Source organism: Cnephaeus nilssonii, assembly GCF_951640355.1.
Source record: "Cnephaeus nilssonii genome assembly, chromosome: 14".
Taxonomy (NCBI): Eukaryota; Metazoa; Chordata; class Mammalia; order Chiroptera; family Vespertilionidae; genus Cnephaeus; species Cnephaeus nilssonii.
The window spans coordinates 2,238,174-2,252,090 of NC_137085.1; positions in this window are offsets into that span (position 1 = coordinate 2,238,174).

Here is a 13,917-nt window from a genome sequence, read left to right on the forward strand (position 1 = left end):
TGCCAGTGGCCACGGCCCTGACCGCTCCCTGGCCCTGTGGTCAGGCCGTGAGACTCCGCTGTTCCCTAAGGGGCCGAGGTTTGCTTTCTGCCCGGGGTGGGGGCCGGTTCCCAACTGCCCCAGGGAGGCAAAGCGGGTCTGCTCTGCTCTGCTCTGCGTGGGTCCACCCATCGAGCGCGTGGGTCGTGTGCTCACAGCTGTGCTGGCCTGGCTGAGTGACAGCCGTCAATCACTGAGAGAGGGGCGCGAGCGCTCCCCCTCGGGCAGGGCAGCCTCTGAAGCTCGCCCCTCCCCCGATCAACGTGGAACATCAGAAAGCAGACGGGGGGGGGCGGGGCGCGGGGCGGGGGGTGGGGGGCGTCTGTGTTACGACTCTGGATGAGGCCACGGTTTCTCAGCTACGACGGCAAAGTGTGACCCAGCAAAGAAAAACAATCAATACTCTAGCCCCGTGGCCGGCAAACTGCGGCTCTTTGGCCCCTTGAGTGTGGCTCTTCCACAAAACACCACGGCCTGGGCGAGTCTATGTTGAAGAAGTGGCATTAGAAGAAGTTTGTTTTTAAAATGTGGCTCTCAAAAGAAATGTCAATCGTTGTCCTGTTGATATTTGGCTCCGTTGACTAATGAGTTTGCCGACCACTGCTCTAGACCCTCAAAATAGCAAACCGCTGCTCTTCAAAGGACACTGTGAGCCCTGGCCAGTGGCTCAATGGTTAGTGTTCGCCCGCGCACCCAAGTTTCTCGGGTTCCATTCCCAGTGAAGGGCCCGCACCTGGGCTCAGGTGTGATCCCGGCCCCGGTCAGGGAGGCAGCCAGTAGATGTGTCTCTCTCACATCAATGTTTCTCTCCCCCCACACCCACCCCCTTCCCTCCATCCCTTCCATCTCTCTAAAAACCAATGGAGCCCTGGCTCAGTGGATAGAGCGTCGACCTGCGGACTGAAAGGTCCCAGGTTCGATTCCGGTCAAGGGCACATGCCTGGGTTTCAGGCTCGACCCCCAGTGGGGGGCGTGCAGGAGGCAGCCAATCAAGGATTCTCTCTCATCATTGATGTTTCTATCTCTCTCTCCCTCTCCCTTCCTTTCTGAAATCAATAACAATGTATTTAAAATATATATATTAAAAAATAATAATAATAATAATAATAATAATAATAATAATAAATAAAAACCAATGGAAAAAATACCCTCGGATGAGGATTAAAAAAAGACACCATTATAAAAAATTTCAAGAAGACAAGAAACAGACTGGGAGGGGATGTCAGCACACCATGTATGTGACAAAGGACTTGTGTCCAGAACATACACATCAACTTTCAAAACCCGGTGAGAACAAGCGAAACCACTCAAGAAAACGTCGGGCGCAAGATCTCAGGACTTCGCCACGGACTCAGGGGCGGTCAGTGGGCCCGGGAGACGCCGCCAGCGTCGCCAGTCTCCAGGGACACGCACAGGGAGCCACCGCGAGCCACCACGTCACACCCCCGGGCACGGCTGGATTCGGGCCTCCTATACAGAGCATCCTCCAGTTCTAGAGGAGGCGACACTTAGGGAGACAGACCAGGCTGGGGCTGCCTGGGGCTGCGTGGGGTGCAGGGTTTGGCTACCGATGGGCACAGAGAACTTGGGGGGTGACGCAGGGCCTCCTAAAACTGGGTTGGGGTGAGGGCTGCACAACAATGCTGTAAGTTTCCTCTCTTCACCGCGACCGGCACGGCTAGAGAGCAGACGAGTTCCTGAGGAGGGGCGGCTGGGGATTGAGAAAAGGGAAAAGGGAGACAGACACAGAGACAGTAGGGAAAGCTGGGACCAGGTGGGACCTGCCCTCTGATGAAGGGACAGTGACCCAGAGCCGGTGCAGCACGTTTCATACACAGCGTGATTCCAGGGAGTTTTACTGGAGTTTAAGACAGAGGACATTATGTGAAATCATGGTTAAAGATCAAGCGGCGATTCTTCATTCTTGTGGCTTCTTTGTAATTGTCACTCCTGGCTGAGCCCGGATAATTGCGTCTGTTCCTTGTGCCTGGCTGAATTTAGAGAATGAAACCACCCTCCCTCTCGCGCCGCCCCCCCTCCCAACCAGGCACCTGAGCTAAGGGTCAGGGGTCAGGCTGACAACATACCTGCCTCTGGCACGGTATGTCTCCGGGATGTGGCTCTGCTGACGCCACGGGACCCAGCCGACAATCAGCTCATGTGCCTTCCCAGGCGCTCTCTACACGATGCAGATTGCAAAAACTCCCTGAACTTCGTGCAGGTGAACGTGTGGTATGTGAGTCACATGTGTACACACGTTTGTTAAACCTTCCACTCAAAGGGCAGTGTGGTCATTTCTCCGTGTGACGCTGCCCAGCGTTCCTTCCTGGATCACGAGGTACCGCTATTCGGCTCATTCGAGGCAAGACGGTCAGATCTTTCCAGTAAATCAGACATTTTGATCTTTAAGGAATGAACTATTTCCAGTCTTTCTTTTTGACTTAAAGTGTATTTTTCTTTTTCCTTTTATTTTTTAAAATATATTTTTATGGATTTCAGAGAGGCAGGGGGAGGGAGAGAGAGATAGAAACATCAATGATGAGAGAGAATCGTTGATCGGCTGCCTCCTGCACACCCCCCACCCCGAGCATGTGCCCTTGACCAGAATTGAACCCGAGACCCTTCCGTCTGCAGGCTGACACTCTATCCACTGAGCCCAACCAGCTGGGGCTTAGAGTACATGTTTCTGATGTGCATGCAGGTTTTGGAACGTTCTCTGGCTCAGTATTGGCATTAACTTTTCCTTCCTCTCTTTCTGTATCTTTACGTGGCAGATGTTTCTTTTAAAAGGGCGTATGGCTGGCTTTGTCCTTCTTAGCGTGGCCTTTTGACTCGAGCATCCAGTAGGTTTGGGCTGGTTTCTACCACCTTATTGTGTCTTTTCGACGTTTCCCTTTCTCCCCTTTCCTGCCCCCTGTTGGATGAGCGAGTCTTAGAGTTCCAGCGCCCTCTCCCTCGGTTTAGGACGCGTAAACTCTAGCTCTGTCCTCCCAGCAGCTGCGTATCCAAGTCTGTCCTAAAGTCACGCTGTCCCTCCCTCTCGACCGCCACAGGGACCTCAGACCTGCCAGCCCATGGCGCCCCTCCTGACTTCCCGGCCGCGGTTGCCTCGCGTGGTGCCCGTCTCCGCGGAGGTCCCACGTGGCGTGTTATCACCCTGTGCGCGTCGGTCTGCCCACGTGGGTAACAGTCTCCTTGCCTCCCCCCCAGTTCACTCCCACTGTCCTCTCCGGCGTGCTCTCCTCCTGCCTCACCTGTCCCTGCTCGCTCCCCGGCACGAGTGGCTCGTGGGACACTGTCCTGGCTTTCGTTTGCCTCTAACGGCCTTTATCCTCAGACAGCCCTGTGCTCTCAGGCCTGGGGTGACCTGCTGTGTTCCCGTGGGTGCTCCCGAAAAGCAGGCTCTCGGCCTCACTATCTTTGTTGAAGGTAAACTAGATTTTGTATTTCTCTCTCTCTTTATAGAAAAAAATGTTTTATTGGTTTTATTTTATTTTATTATTGATTTCGGGGAGAGGGAGAGAGAGAGAAACATCTATGATGAGAGAGAATCATTGGTCGGCCGCTCCCTGCACGCCCCACACTGGGGATCAAGCCCGCAACCCGGGCCTGTGCCCCGACCGGGAATCGAACCCTGACCTCCTGGCTCAGAGGCGGACGCTCCACCCCCAAGCCCCACCGGCCGGGCTGTGTTTTGTTGGTTTGAGAGAGAGAGGAAGGGAGAGAGGAACATCGATGAGACAGAGAAGCACCGATCGGTGACCTCCTGCATGCACCCCACCTGGGCACGTGCCCAGACCAGGAATCGAACCCTGACCTGTTAGCGCGCAGGACAAGCTCAGCCGCAGGCCGCTCCTGCCGGCAGCCAGGCCGTCAGAAGTGTCCGCATGTGCTGCCGCCGCACAGCGGGGCGTCCTGGCCAGAGAGCCCTTTCCACCGAACCCCTCGCCTGAGGTCTGGGGGTGATTGTGGGCGTGAGCCGAGGCCTCACAGCGGAGGGCCAGCCCCCTCCGCACCCCAGCACCGCGTGAAGGGCAATGCCTCCCGGGCAGACGGGTTTCGGGGGGCCTTGCTGGTGAGGGGAAGCCCTTGGGAGTCCCAGAGTCACCGGCGCGGGGGGGGGGGGGGGGGGGGCTCCTGTGGGACCCAGCAGGGCCCGGCTCTGCGCTTTGTCTTCCTCTGGCCTCAAAGGAGGAAAAAAATAAAAATAAATGACGCTCCGGTTTGCCTACGAGAACAGAACTGCTAACCCTCCAGATTCAAACTGAGCAGACGCCTGCCCTCCGGCCGGCGCCCCCAGTGAATGCCAGGCCCGGCGTCCAATCCATCCCACTGTCGGTGACAGCAGCTACCGTCCAGGAGTGACCCTGTCTCCGCTGGGCCTCCCAGGCCCAAACTCTGCCTCTGCGCCTCCTCCCGGGCCGGCGCCACACTCACTGAAGCTCTGAGCCAGGCCAGCGGTTTGCTGAGCTGGGGGGGGGGGGGGGGTACATAGGGGGTGTTGGGGGGTGGGGAGTGTGGGGTGTGGAGGGGTAAGGGCTGTTGGGGGATGGGGTGGGGACTGTGCCTGTAAACCCTCCCCCACAGAGGCGCCGGGAGGAGGTGGCACAGGCTCTTCCCGCCAGGGGACCCCCCCCCCCCGGGCAGGCTGGGCCTCCAGGCTGGGACCCCCCTGCTGAGTGCCCTCGCTCTGGGGGCAGCGGCAGGAGCGAGCCCCTGCACCGGGGCACCGAGGCTCCGAGCACTTCCGTGACGCGGAGGTCAGTGGCCGAGCTGCCGTGGGAACACGAGCTGTTTCCCGCCTCCTGCCTGCGGCGACGGCTCCCACGGGACTCGCTGCGGCTTCTGGCCTGAGCCCTGGGGTTCCCGGAGCCGCGGTGACCCTGTGGTCAGAGGAGGGAGCTCCGAGCTGCTCCCCCCGCGGCCGCAGCTTCCGACGGCACAGCCTGAGCCCAGCGCGCCCCACGGACACACCTCCCGCCCGGGGCCCGGGAGCCGCAGAAGGTCACCCCTTCGCCTCCACTCTGCCAGCCAAGCGGGTCTGGGTCTTCGCGCTGTTACCCAAGGGGCACAGGTCGCCGAAAGGGCCCAGCGCTGTGTCCCGCGGCCGGCAGAGCTGCCGGGAGAGGGGAGCGCTCCCGTGGCACGCGGGGAACAGCTGGGCACAGCTGTGTCCTGAGGACACGGCCCCGGCCCTGCCTGGAACTCGGGGTCAGACGCCACTCCCCGCGCGGGCCCTGCGCCAGGAGGCCGGCGGGGGACGGCGTGTCCCAGAGCTGGCTGGCCCCGTCCCGGCCTCGCCAAGCAGCGCCCCCCCCAGACCCTCCCGCTGGGAGGCCACCTCCAGCCCCAAGCACAGGACTGAGGCCGCTGCGCTGAGGCCTCCCCAGCCGGTGCCGTCTGCGGAGTGGAGGCAGGGGCCCCGCGGGAGGGGCTGTGGGGGTCTGGAACCCCCGCCGTGGCTCTCACTGACCCACTCAGAACCGCCACTGGGGTCCGAGGACCTGGTGGAACCTGTGCCCGAATCCTGCACACGGGCCCTGTGGCCGGAGGCGGCCCTGGTCTGAGCCCCGCTGTCTGCCAGCCTGTGCCTGGCCGGGGGCTGGGGCCGCGGCGCCACTCGCCCGCAGCTCGAATTGCGGCTTCACAGCGTCCTGTGGCCTCGTCCCACCGGCCGTGCCGAGCTCTGCTCCCCCAGGCCGGCTGTGCCTGCGCTCCACGTCTCTCCCCTGGGCGGTCGCAGGCCCCGGCCCCAGCCCTGCGGTCAGCGCCCCCCTCCACCCACCCCATCAGCATGTGACGGGCAGAGAGAGCTTTCTGAGGCTGTTAGTGGTTTTCAGTTTCTCTGTCACCACCTGAGCAACACACAGCAACGATCTTAGGTTGTTCACCACCATCTGACGCGTTCAAAACGACCCCAGTCCTTCGTGCGTGTCGTCAAAAAGTTCAAACGTGCGGACGGACAAGGAGCCCAAGGGGCCAGGGACCGCGTTCTCTGCGGACACGGGCCTGCAGCCACACGGTGCTCCGTGCACGAACTGGCTTATTCTCAGCCCCTGAGTGACAGCCGAGGGGCCGGGCAGTGTGCCCAAGGTCAAGGTCAAGGTCAGCGGCAGGGCAGGACTTGGCCCCAGGCAGAGGCTTCGGAGCCCACGGCCTCCCCGGTGCCCACGATGCCCATCGCTCCGCTGACGGGACGCCCACAACCTCGGGTCCCGCTGCAGTCTCTTCACCCACCTTCCCAGGTCGGGGCCGTGTCCTCTCTCAAGCCTGTCAGCTCCCAGGCCTCCGGTCAGTCCCAGCCGGGACGGGGTGGACGGGAGCCCCGAGGGGCCGCTCGGGAGGGCTGCGCGCCCAGCCCGTGGCCCGGCCCCAGGAGCCCTTCCCGGAGGCCAGGCGGCTGCTCGGCCCACCCCGCCCCGCCGGCTGGCGGATCCCAGCTCCCGACGGAGGCCAGGCCAAGGGCCCAGCGGCTGCAGCTCAGCCTCCCTGAGGCAGGGGCCGTTCCAGGTCTGCGTCTGCGGCCCAGGCCAGCAGCGGGGGGCCCACACCGTGGGGGTGCGCCCTCGACCTTAGTAACTGTCCTCCTCCCTGAGGGGCGTGAGGAAACTGAGGCACGAGGCACCTGGGACGGATCCCAGGAGGCACGGCTTCAGCTGTGGGCTGAGTCTCAGGTAGCAGCAGCCTCGCTCCCCAGGCGCCATAGGACGGCGGCCGCGCCCCAGCGTCCTGTGGGAGACAGAGGTACGGGATGGCACCCCCGATCTGGGGTTGCTTCACGTGAGCCCCTCGTTTCCAGAGCGTGTGGGGATGTTTCGAAGCCAGTCTCTGAACTGGAGCCGCCCGCCTGGCCCTCCCGGGACCAGGCCCCGAGCTCGGGCCTTGACCAGGTGCGCTGTTGCGGCAGAAGGAGGGACGGTAGCCGTGGCTGGAGGGACAGCCGGGGAGGGGCCCGAGGGCGCCCAGCTGCTGGTCTGGCGAGTCTGGTGGGAAGGGAAGGTGCCAGGAAGAAGAGGGCGCCCGCCTGGACGCTCAGGTGCAGCTGGAGGGGCCTCCGTGAGCCCCCTCACCCACAGGCGGGAGTCGGAGCCCAGCAGCCACAGGCACTGGACACACAGGCAGGCACATGCATACACGTGTGCACACACGTAGACACATACAGACACACACACTGACACGTCCGTGCATAGAGGCACACACATGCACACGCATGTGCACAGACACACACATGGCCTCGCCAGTGTCACCCACACCAGGCCAGCCCTGAGTGTCTGAGGCGGGGCACACTCTGGCCCGCAGTCTCACTGCCCCCCCCTCGACGCCCTGCTCGGGCTCAGGCTCCAGCCCCACCTGCTGGGAAGCCCGTCTCCCACCCAGCACCCCCTCCCCGGGCCTCCAGAGCTGCTCTGGGCCCCGAGCCCCCTCCTGGAGCCGCGGGGCCATGGCCAGCCCGGCCTGCCCAGGGTCTGTGGCCTTTGGCTCCCAGCAGACCCGGAGCCCCGGGCAGGCCTGCTCGCTGGACACCAAGGGCCTGGGAAGCACGTGACCCCTGGACGAGCCGCGGGTGCTGTAAGGAACTCGCTGGGACCAGCCAACGGCCAAACAGGAAGTGGGGTCACTTTGTTCAAGCATGTGTGTACATGTGCATGCATGCATGTGCACGCACACACATGCCTGTGTACGTGTGCGTGCGCATGTTCACCTACAGGACACACGTGTGTGTGCAGTCATGCGTGCACAAACCCATGTGTCCAAGCACGTGTGTGGAGTGGGCATGGCTTCCCAGGGGCAACAGCTGCTGGGAAACCGGTGCACTCCAGCGGGGGGGGGGGGGGGGGAGGGGGTGTCTCTCTCTCTCTCTCTCTCTCTCTCTCTCTCTCTCTCTCTCACACACACACACACACACACACACACACACACACAGCCCTCCTGGACCAGGACTCGGGGCTGCGGGGGGCCTGGGCGGCAGGGCTCCTGGACCTGGGCCTGCGGCTGGGCTGCCGGGTGCTCGCCTTCACGCTGCCCTCGTCCTGTGGACGCTCCCCAGGGCCTGGGAGGGAGCAGGGGTGGCCTGGGCCCTGGCAGAGCCCAGCAGGCAGAGCGCAGCCGCCCGTGTGAGCACACACACTGGCCCCGGGCGTCCCCGTCTGCAGACTCAGGTGACCCCGAGGCCCCAGGCAGTGCGTGGTTCCTGGCTGAGGGCCCCTCGTGCCGGCGTTTAAAAGGCGGTGGCCGGGCCGGGTCAGTGTTCCAGGGCTCTGGGCACACCCCCGGCTGTGAGGGGGACCCCCGGGCAGCCCCTCCTGTTCCTCTGGGCCCCCAGCCGCGCCCACGACGGGACAGGTGAGCCCGGCCCACACACCACAAGCAGAGCCGGGTCAGTCCCCACTCAGCCACTGCCCGGGAGTGGGGCGCCGGCAAGCTGCAGAAGAGCCTCAGTCTCCTCCTCTGGGGGAGGAGAGATGGTCCCGTGCGTGGTGAGGCCAATTCAGAACTAGCGGAGGGAGGGTCCCGGGCACCTGCCGCCGGGGTCCCTGTGTGGCCCGTCCGAGCGCGGCCTGTGGTCCGGCCTGACCCTGCAGCCGGGGTCCCTGTGTGGCCCGTCCGAGCGCGGCCCGTGGTCCGGCCTGACCCTGCCGCCGGCTGGCGGGGCGGGAGGGGGGCCAGGGAGCGGCTGGGACAGAGCGAGCCTCGCTCACACACGCCGGCCAGGACGTGTCCGCCCTGAAAGCTGTGCTGTCCCCTGGAGCAGAGGACTGAGTGCCGCACAGTTGGTGAGGCCGCTGGCTGAGCCGGGAGGCAGACACGCCGCCCGCGGGTGCGAGGCCTCTGGGCCAGGTGGGTCTCCCCCACTAGCCCTGCCCACCCCAGGCCTGCCCGCCCCCCAGGTCCACCCACCCCCAGGCCTGCCCAGCCCCAGGCAGTCTCAGAGGATGGGGAATCAGGCCTCCCTCCCCACCACCGGCCCCACTTCTCAAAGAGGCCCCCAAACCGCCAGGGTCCACCGCCACCCCCCCCCAAAGCCTCGGAGGGTCCTACATGCCTTTTCCTGGGCAGCCGGGCCCAGGCCCCGGACCAGTCCACGCCGGGAGAGGGAGCCGCAGCTCCAGCAGCCCAGCCTGGACACGGGTGTGCCCCGACCCCAGGGAGCCGGAGAAGCAGGGGGGGCCCACCCCTGGGGCCCTGGGAGGGCAGGATGTGGGTGGGGTCACCCCAGAGGACAGCGGGCCGGAGGAGGAGAGCCCTGTCTGCCCCCCCCCACACACACCGCAGGTCTGGCACCCGGGGGGCAGGTGTCGCGGTATTTGTTCCATGGAGACGGCGGAGTCCGGAGCCTGGGTCCCAGCCAGAAGGTCTCCATGCCCCTCCCCCGCCAGAGATGTGCGCATCCTGTCAAGGTCCCAGAGGGGCGCTGCGGGCAGGACGGCACCGATGACCTCGCAGCGACCACCCCTGGACACGCCGCTCTCCCCGCCCCCTCCGCCTCCTTCCTGGGGGCCGATTTAGTAAGGCGATGACAGACACAGAAACGGAGGGAGAGAAAATAAACAGCGGAAGGTAGAGGTTCTCTCTGGATAAGCAGTGGGGTTTGTGCTTCTCCACAATCTCGAAGTTTCCACTTTAAATAAGGACACACCTTCCCCTCCTCTGTCTAAGATGGAAACGCACAGCAGATTGCAGTTCTGATTTCAGCCACTAGGTGGCGCCCAAGACCAGGGCATCCCCGCTGGGGGGGGCGAGGGGGGTGCAGAGGAGGGGTGCTCCTTCCTCCAAGGGTTTGCTGGGTCCCAGAAGGAGGGAGAGGGGGGCACACAGGGAGTGTCCCCTGCGGCGTCGGCTACGTGGGTGTCAATGTAAGAAACGTTCCAACCCGTAAAGCGTGTTGGTGTTTATTTGAGCCGAGCTGTGGACAATTGCCGGGAAGCGGCATCTCCGCGGACAGGGATGAGGCTCCGAGAATGGCGGCCTTGCCCTCGCTCCCTACATCCCCGTCAGAGGAGCAGGCGCAGGTGGGCCGCTGAGCTCCCGGCGATGGGCTGGGCGGCGGGCGAAGGCCGGGCGGGCAGCCCTGGGCCTGGATAAGAAGGGGAGTGAAGCACGTGCATCTTTACTCAGGGGTGCAGGGCAGCTAACCGTCACCGATCCGCTCCACAGCGAGGGGCTGGGAGGTCTCCGCAGAGGGGTGCCGGGCTCTGAGGGGCCGGGGGACAGGAGGAGTCTGTGGACATTCCAAAGAGACGCTATCGTAGACGCAACAGACCACGGCGGCTCCGTGAGGCTGCAGATGGGCCTTCGTCGGGGAGGCTGCCCGCCATGAACGGCTGGGGATAGGAGTCTCCGTTTCAGACCCTCCTGGGCGGTACTGGCGGTCTCTGCGTCTGCAAGGCCCCCCTAGACTCCCCCTGAGCTGGTCAGCGGAGCAGGGGGCCCCTCTCGCCCTCGCCGAGCTGAAACTCCCTTCCCAGCACGTCAACTCTGTTCCCAAATGCCCGGGGTCAGCTGGCTTTTCTAGCAACACCCGGACGAGCGATCTCAGCCCCGTGTGCCTGAGCACCTGCCTCTCAGCCGCCACCTGAGGCCCCACGGGCGCCAGGCCCGCAGCCCAGCCGCCTCCTGCAGCTCAGCGGGCCGCTCACGGGGTCCCTGCCCTCCCGTGGGCGGCGTGGGGCCCCCGGGAGTCGTGCTGGGGCTGCTGTGAGGGGCTGCCCACTGGGTTTGGCCCAGGGTGCGGCTGGGAGGCCAGCCCCTCCTTCCACCTGCACCCCCACCTCCGTGCCCCGGGCCCTGCTCCCCCGTGCCGTTCTGTGCCAGGACCATCCCGGGGAGGGCCCTCACCCCTTCCCGGGGGCCCACCTCAGCCGGACGCGTGGAGGGGCCTGTCCCACACCAGCCAGGCCGAGAGCAGGACGAAGAGCAGCACCAGGGCCGCGGCCAGGCTCAGGGACGGCACCAGGTCCGAGGCCTCGGGGCCGGGGGCGGCGTCACCGCGAGCCGGGCGGGGGGCGGCTCCGAGCAGGGGGGCGGCGGGGGCTCCCAGCAGCTGGGCGGTAGAGGCCTTCTCCCCCAGGGGCCCTGGCCCCCCCATCTGTGGGAAGGAGGAGGTGAGGGGCAGCCCCCACCGCCCCCCCTGCTGTCCTCCCATCCGTCGGGGGGAGCCCTCCGGGCACCACGAGAGCAGGGGCCACGTGGCAGCGACGCCCTGAGCCCCGGCGTTCGCCTCTGAAACGGGGTGCTGGGCCCAGAGCGAGGGGAAGGCCGGTCCCTGGCACCCCCTCCCACGCCTCACCTCCTGCCCAGTGCCCGGAGGCCTGGAATGCAGCTCCGCCAGTTCCCAACAGTTCTCTGCAGGAGGAGCTGGGTCAAGGGTGGGCACCAGCTTTCCGGAATCTTCCAGGTGAGAAAAGTGAGGCTCTGAGACCCGCTCGCTGGGCAGCGCCCCGAGCCCCGGCACGCCCTCCTCGGGCTCCCTTGTCCAGAGGCAGAGCTCGGACCGGGGCATCCTTTCGGCTCCAAGCGCTGGACCAGCAGGGACACAGGGATGGGGACAACCCGGGAGCAGGGTGGCCCCGGCCCAGCCCCTCCCCAAGCCCGCGGGTCTGCAGGATGCTCACCTCCCAGCCCTGGGCTCCCCGTCCCGGGAGGGGCCTGCCCCAGAGCCGCCCCGGTCCCCTGCTGAGCCCACGAAGGAGAGAGGGGCTGTGGCTAGAGGTGGGGAAGGGAGGGGCCCAGCCCCTTCGTGGGTGTGTCCAGGGCAAAGAGGGGAACCCCCTCTCCCAGGGCCAGGGAGCCACGTGTCCCCACTCGCAGACCAGCTCTGTGTGGGAGGCGACAGAAATGGGGAGGGCCCTGAATTCAAGTTGGCAAGGAGCTTCCGGCACCCCCTGCGCGCCCCTGCCGCACCAGGAGCAGGGGAAGGGAGGGGAGGGGAGGGGAGCGGAGGGGAGGGGAGGGGAGGGGAAGGGAGGGGAGGGGAGGAGTCTGGTACACACCCTGTCCCCCCAGCAGCCAGTGCCAAAGCCCTCAGAGCAGACCCAGGTGAGGTGGCCAGGCAAGGACAGCCCGGCGCGGGCAGGCTCAGAGGGCCGAGGACCGTGGAGATGGTCGCTGCTGTGGGCAGCCGCCCCCCAGGACAGAGCTGCTCTTCGATGGCTGCTTTTCCGCGAACGTGGGAGACACCGCCCCGATGCCAAATGGGAGACTCCTGAGCAAATCCAGGTTCATCCACTTAACCTCCCAGAGCCCGGGGCACGGGCCACGGACGCGGAGGGCAGGCCAGCTTTCCTCCTCCAGCCAAGCCTGGAGCTGAGCCACCTGCCCCCCAGGGGCGGGCGGACAAGCAGCACGGTGACTCGTGGCCGCGCCGAGTGGGAGAAGGCGGGCAAAAGCGCTCTCGGCCTGCGGCTCCCTCCCTGGCACTCTAGGAGGGAGAGAGCCAGCCTGCAGCCAGAAGAGCAGCGGTCCCCGGGGTGTGGGTGGGGGGCACAGAGGATCCCTGTTCTAGGTGGATGGAACGTCCTCTATCTCGATGGGGGGCAGGGTCTGGGTTCCACAGTTGCCAGCACTCATCAGCCTCCACACACGTAACGTGCGTTCACATCACTCAAGAAAACAAACGGCCCGGCGGTGTGGCTCGGTGGCTGAGCGTTGACCCGTGAACACGACCCAGGAGGTCAAGGTTCGATTTCCCGTCAGGGCACATGCCCAGGGTGTGGGCTCCATCCCCAGTGGGGGGCGTGCAGGAGGCAGCCGATCCATGATTCTCGCCGTTGATGTTTCTCTGCCTCTCCCTTCCGCTCTCTGAAATCAATCTATATATATAAAAGGCTAAGTGTCTGTCCATTCGACTGGTAGCTATGACATGCACTGACCACCAGGGGGCAGACACTCCCAGACCAGCCCAGAAACGGGTGGCTGTGGGCACTGGGTAATGACAACCCATAGCAACGCCCGGCTTCCTCTCCCTAGCAACTAGCCTCCTTGGAGTTTCGTCAGCCCAGGAAGCCGACTTGCTTAATAGTCAGGTGGAAACATTTCACACTGGAACCAAATGTCTGTGAAGCCTTTTCCCGTGCCTCATCTCATTCGACCTTCACATTAGTCCTGGAGTAGGGAGATAGGAGACTCGGTGGAATCCTATTTTCTTTTCATTAGCAAGACGCAAATAGCGATATTAAAATATTTCTTCTAATTAATTTCCTTTCAATGTGCACAAATCTGTGCACAGGGACACTAGTCAAAATATATATTTTTTGAAATAACGATAATACCAACGAATTGGGGGGAAAGCCGGAAACAAGAGCTCCATTTGTACGGGGTTCGAGAGCAGCAGAATCTAATCCACCACGACAGAGCTCAGTGCGGGCTCGGGAGTGGGGTGGACGGGAGGGACCGTCAGAGTCTCTGGGGTGACCAGAAGCGTCCGGCTCTAGACTTGGGCGGTGGCCACAGGGGCGCACAGAGCTGCAGTTAGGACTGTGACATCTGAATTCTTACACGGTTACGAGGGCTGCGCAGCGTGACCGGTCCGCCCCCGCTTACTGGGCTGCCTGGCCCCACGCCCACGTCCTGGGGGGTAAGAAAATGCTTGAAATACGACGCAAGGGGGTCACCAACTGTGTCCACGCAGGATGGGCGAAGCTGCGTGCGGGCCCGGGCGAGGCGGCCGCCGGGCTGCTTTCTCGAGGCTGTGACTGTCTTCAGTGATAGAGGGAACGAGGACACACTTCTTAAAGCAGCTTTAACAGTGAGCCTCGGGAAATAACCCTAAACTCGCCAACAATGGGCCCATTTACAATTCCTGTGGCGGCCCATCCTTGGGGCAGGGCGGGCGGGATGCAGCCCTCCCTGAACAGTCCAGAGAGAGCCGGACCGGGCGTG